This window comes from Taeniopygia guttata, chromosome 15 (genome assembly GCF_048771995.1).
Source record: "Taeniopygia guttata chromosome 15, bTaeGut7.mat, whole genome shotgun sequence".
Classification (NCBI taxonomy): domain Eukaryota; kingdom Metazoa; phylum Chordata; class Aves; order Passeriformes; family Estrildidae; genus Taeniopygia; species Taeniopygia guttata.
This window is the reverse complement of record NC_133040.1, coordinates 1392952-1398951: the sequence shown is the minus strand read 5'-3', so window position 1 is coordinate 1398951 and position 6000 is coordinate 1392952.

Here is a 6000-nt window from a genome sequence, read left to right as displayed (position 1 = left end):
CCTCTGGATCATCTGTTGCAAGTTACTGCTGGAGGCAGAGATGGGCTGGATTGGCTTTAGGTCTGATCCAGCCATTCCCGTCTTCCTTTGATCTAGAATAATGTTTAGCCATCACTTACTGGTGCAGGAAGGATGAGGATTTTGCTGATTTCAGTATATCTGCAGATTTTTTGAGAAACAAAGAGTCACTTTCTTTGGGTTAAGTGAGTCTGGAGATTAGCGCTGATCCCCATGAATCCTGTGGTGTGTGTGCAGCATTCCTGGGAGCTGTGCAGGGACTCCCTGGGTGAGCACAGCCAGCCTTGGGCAGGCTCATGGGGTAAACATGAGAGAAGATGGTTTGGTGTATGACAGTGGAGCAAAGATGGAATGAAATGGGAATCATTGGGGGGCTCAGTTACAGGAGGTTCAGGAGGTTTTGCTGTCTATTTCCAGTTCCTCTGAAACTTGATTTTCTGCTGAAAAACTATCTCAGGAGGATTTGTGTGAGGCCACTCAGGAGCTGAACTGAATTGGGGGACTGGCTTTTGAGCCTTATCTATGGTATTTTCTGAAGAAGACAACAGGTGAAGGAGGGTGATAAAATTCCCCTGGCCCCAACCTCTGCTTCCAGGATACGGCTGGCCTCCTCAAGCCAAGGCAGGAGGGAAAACCACTTCATTCCTGGGAGCCCACCTGCTCTCCTGCTGCTGCTCCCACAACCAGAGAACATTCCTTTGCTCAGGAGAGCAGGAACTCTGTGCCAGGCACTTCCCCACCTGCGTGGGCCAGGAGGAAGAGGAAGGCAGGCACGGCAGCTGCCCCTCGCCAGGCAGGAGCTTACAGAGAAAGCTGGATCCCTTCTGGGTAACACTGAATTCCTAAGCCAAGCAAGGGGTGAAGATTCCCTTCCCTGGGAGCAAGGCAAGTCTGTTCTTGGTGGGAAGTTCCTTCTCAGAGGCTCACCTGGGGAAGAAGGAGGGAGATATGGGAACAGCCAGGCTGTGTGGGACTGCAGGAGTGCAGCCTGCCCTGTGATGGGACAGGGACCAGTGGAGTGATTTCCCTGGAATGTCAGGATATCTCACCCGTGGGCATGAATGAACAAAGGTGGGGGAGAACCTTGGGTTTTCCCTTGCCCACGGTGCTCTGATTCCTGGTGCTTTCCCACTGAGACTCAAAGAGAAGCTGCCTTGTCCCTCCCCTTTCTCTTCCCAGTGTGGCACATAGCTGAGAAGGATCCTCATGGATCCAGGCACTCAGCTGTCTCCTGCAGCAAGGGTAGGCAGCATCAAACAGTCTCCTCTGCTCTTCTCACAGACTGGTTTAGGTTAAAAGGGACATTAAAGCCCATCCCATTCTACCCTCTGCCATGGCAGGGACACCTTCCACTGTCCAAGGCTGTTCCAAGCCCCAGTGTCTAACCTGGCCTTGGGCACTGCCAGGGATCCAGGGGCAGCCACAGCTGCTCTGGGCACCCTGTGCCAGGGCCTGCCCACCCTCACAGGGAGGCATTTCTCCCTAGTATCCCATCTGTCCCTGCCCTCTGGCAGTGGGAAGCCATTCCCTGTGTCCTGTCATCCTTGTAAAAGTCTTTCTTGTAGGTTCCATTTAGGAACTGCAAGGCCACAATTAGGTCATCCCATAACCTTCTCTTTTCCAGAGTGAACAATCCCAATTCTCTCATCCTTTCCTCACAGCAGAAGGGCTCCAGCCCATCTCTGGACTGTCTCCAGCAGCTCCAGGTCCCTCTGCTGGCCCCCAGGGTTAGGCAGCTCTGCAGGGGGGTCTCACCTGTGTGGCGCAGAGGGGCAGAATTCACCCCCTGCCCCAGCTGCTGCCCAGGGCATGGGGAGTGTCTGGGTCCCAGTGCACGCAGCCAGGGCATGACCAGCACCCCAAAATCCTTCTCCTCAGAGCTGCTCTTGCTCCCTTCATCCCCACCTTAAACTGATCCCAGGTGTTGCCCCAACCCAGGTGCAGCAGCAGCACTTGGGGTCCTGTTAAACCACATGGGATTCCCATGGACCCACTGCTTGAGTTTGCCCAGGTCCCTCTGAGTGGCCTTGTCCTTTGAGTGTGTCATTGCACCCTCAGCTCAGTGTCATCTGCAAACCTTCTGAGCATACCCTCCCTCCCTTCCTCGACATAACTAATGCAGATCCTAAATACCACTGGCCCCAGTACGGACCCCTACAGCAGCTGCAGTTGGAACTTAGAGTTGCTCAAGCTCCAGTGAACTGCAGGATTCCACACAGTGCCTCCCTCCTGCCCTGCTCCTCAGGGCTGCCCCATACTTGTAATTTCTGTTGTTTCCCCCCCTCCACGCAGCCCCCCGAATGAATCCGACTAGCTCAGAGATATGGGGCTGTGAGGGGAGGAATTCCAGGAGAGGGGAAAGTATTCAAAAGAGGCTCTTACCCCAGAGAAGTTGGAACAGCTCTCTTTATTCTGTGGTGTCCATGGAGAGCGGGGCAAAAGAGAGAGAACAGGAAGTTTCAGGGGTCTATATAGGTTTTGGACAGGGTGGGCTCTCCTGGCTCCCCGCCAACCCCGTTGGGGCAGGAAGGAGGATCCAGGGGTTATCCTGATCAGAGTCACAGAGGCCCGGGGAAAGGGGGGCAAAAGGGTGCCATGAGCTCACCGTAACACATACTTGGACCAAATTCCTGGGCTGCAGACCAGGCTGAACACCTGAAGTCTCCCTGTGCCAGAGCAGCCGGCGGGCAGGTCTGGCTCTCTCCCAGCACCCGGCACCGGGAGCTGCGGGCTGACCCCGCGGGGCTGCGCTGCCTTTGGCACCCAGCACATCCCGGCGGGAATAGCAGGTGGCCACCGGCCAGGATTCCAGGCTGGGATGGAGCACCCCGGCCCGTCCCTCGCTGCCGGCTGCCTGCAGCGCCCCGGGGCAGCGGCTTCGCAATTGCGAGCGGCGGAAGCGGCAGCGCGGCCCGGGCAGCGCCGCGGTCACTGCAGCCCCGCCGGCCGCTTCCTTCCCTCCGCCTCCCGGCAAGGGAAGCTGCCCCAGCAAAGTGCCCATCAGCAAAAAGGCTGCGGGTGCCGCAGGGACGCACAGCTGCCTTTTGGATCAGCGCCCGACAACTTGGCAGGAATTGCGCTAGAGGGTGGAATAGCAGAGCTGGGAGAGCCAGGGGGTCTGGGAGATATAAGCGGGACCTTATATCTGACCCACGGGGCTGGGGACAGTTGCTACCTCAGGTTATTTTTTGGAGGTGTTTGGATATTTCTAGGGAACTGCCCTGCCTGTGTTTTCTGCCCAGCTGGCTCTCTCCTCCCCTGTGGTTATGGAAAGATGTTTCTCAGCCAGAAGTGCCTTGGTTCCGCAGCGCTCCCTGCGAGCTGTGTGACACTGCCTCCAGCGCTGGGACCGGCGCTCTGTGCTTTCCCACAATAGCCTGGACACCGCTGTGAGGACGCCAAAAAACCTCCTGGCTCCAGAAGGGATTTAGCCCAGCAAAGCCTTTCTGCTGCCTGAATTCAACCCCTCATCCTGCCGTGTCCGAGCCTCTCTTGGTTCCATCTTCTCTCAACCGTGCTGCTTGCACATCCCGGCTGGAAAGGATGTTGGGAGAAAGTCTGTGGAACTGGGGAGTGAAGCTTGGAGATGCTGCGGCGAGCAGCTCCTGCGTGGGAGCGAGCTGCCTGTCTGCTCCCAGTCCTGTCTCTTCCTGGGGCTCTTCCACATGCAGCAATCCTGGAAAATCAGGAAGATCTCTCCTGAATGTCTCTCGCTGTGGTCAAAGCCCTGGAGTGTCTTGTCTCACCCTACAGTGGTGGACAGCAGACCACTCTGCCCTGCTCCACCACATCCCCTGCACCTCCCACTCCACCTTCTCAGGCTCAGCAGGTGCTGGGCTTTTCCAGCCCCTCTGCCAGGCTGTTTCCCATGCTGGGTCAGGGCTTTCTCAAAGTGATCACCTCATCCCATGGGCTGGCAGCTGATGGAAGAGTGGTTCCCATGCTCTGCCAGCCGCTGCCAAAGTTGCTGCCAGACCCTGCTCATCCCTGCTCTGAAGCCTGCCTGCACCACTTTGGCTTCCCAGGGCTCTCCCATCCCATCCTCAAGCACCATTTTGGTGGTCCCCATCCAGCTCAGCCCCTAAACTGGTGCTGACACCTTTGCAGGCAAACGGATTTGTGGCCAGCAGTCCCCTCTGGCCAGGTTCCATCGGCCATGTGCCCACTGGGAGAGGGTGGCAGAGGGTGGCATCCCTCCTCCCATCTCTCTCCAGGCATTTATGCAGTGCTCGCGTGCAGGCAGCTGGAGGGAATCAGAGGAGCCGCTTAGAGAAAATCTGGGCAAAGACAAGGGAAAAAAAAAAAATCCTGGGACCTGGCAAGAACCTACGCAAGTTTCCATGAGAAATCCAACGTGGCCATCCAGCCCGGCTGTGCTGGAGCGTTCCCAGGCCTCTCCCAGGGTCAGCAGTATTGCCAATGCCCACCCAACTTTCGGCAGAGCCCTGACCAAGCCTGGTCTCCTGCCCAGGGCTCCAGCAGCTCCCGATCCCATTCTCCCTCCCTGCTGCCCGTTCCCAGCTGCCCAGGGAGCTGCCTGCCTCCCGTTGCTCCCGTGACATATTTATTGCTATCAGTTTAGTCTTTAATTTCCTTTGTTTCAGAATATCTGACGGCGCAATTAAGAAGGCCCGAAGGGAAGCGTGTGTGTGCTCGGTCATCAGACCTGCGGTTACCGTCTGTCTGGAAGTGGCGCTGGAGCGGGGCTCGGAACAGCTGCCAGGTTTCCAGGCTTGTTTTCGTTTTCTAAGAGGTTAACTGGGAGCCCGTCGCGAAGAGACACCCGTACACACCCAGAAACCCCGCCACACACACGGAGCCACACGCACCCGTACGGAAACACACACATAAACACAGATGTGGGCCGGCACGGGGACATGTAAACACAGCCCTGCGCGGAACCAGCCCCGAGAACGTGGGATGGGACCTGCCTTATCCCGGCTTTCCACAGGCCGTGGGGTGGCAGGTCGGGACTGCCCGGGGAGCGGGGAGCCAGCTGCACCCTGCACCTCCAATCCACCAAGGGCTGCTTGTTCTGCCCCAGCTCCGGCACGGTGGGGCAGGTCCCTCCCGCTGCCCGGCCGAGACCTTCTGGGGGAAGAGCCCGGTCACAGTAGCTGTGAAGAGGCACAGCTGGGGCTTGTTTCCTCCCGGCCTTGGCTGCAAGGCGAGCATGCGAGGATGTGGATGCGCCTGGGGCTGGGATTGTGGAGCTCTCCCCGCCAGCATCGGGAGCTGGGCTGGGCTCCTCTGCCCAGGCGTGCTGGAGGGGGCAAAGGAAACTTTTATATTAATTACAGCAGGGTTAGGAAAGGAGAGAGCCTTTCACTTTGTCCTAGGGACTGGTAAATCCTTAGGGGCTGCAGCTCCTGGTGCCCTGGAGACTGGTGGTGCTGGAGATCTGTGGTACTGGAGTGGTGGGGACTGGTGCTGGTGGTTGCTGGGATGATGTGGACCAGTGTGTCAGGGTGATGGGGGCTGGTGGTGTCAGAATAACGGTGACAATGGTGCTGGGGTGATGGGACCAAAGGTGGCAGGGTGACCTGTGAGCCCAGGGTGGTGAGCATCTCAGAGAGCCACTGCTGCCCCACAGCAGCTGACACACAGCAGCACCAAGGTGGAGCGTTTGCCAGCACAATTTGGCAACACCAAGGTGGGGTGACCACAGTTTCCGCCTGGAAAACCCCATCCCAGAGCCTGGCAAGCATCTCACCAGGGCTGCCGGGAAGAGACAGACTTCACCCACCCATGGCTGTCTTTCCTGCCCCAACAGCAGAGCCCGTGTGGGAAATGCCAGGCTGGGAAAACAGCAAGGAGAAATCCTTCTAGGAGCAGATTGAGCCCCTAGACAGTGCCTGGCTGCAGAGGAGAATCTCTGGTGGCTTTTAAGGGCTGGGTTCATGCTGCTGCTGTGGGGCCTCATTTGGAGCTTGCTCCTCTCCCACTCCTGTCTTCACAAGACGTGTAGGAACTTCCTATCTC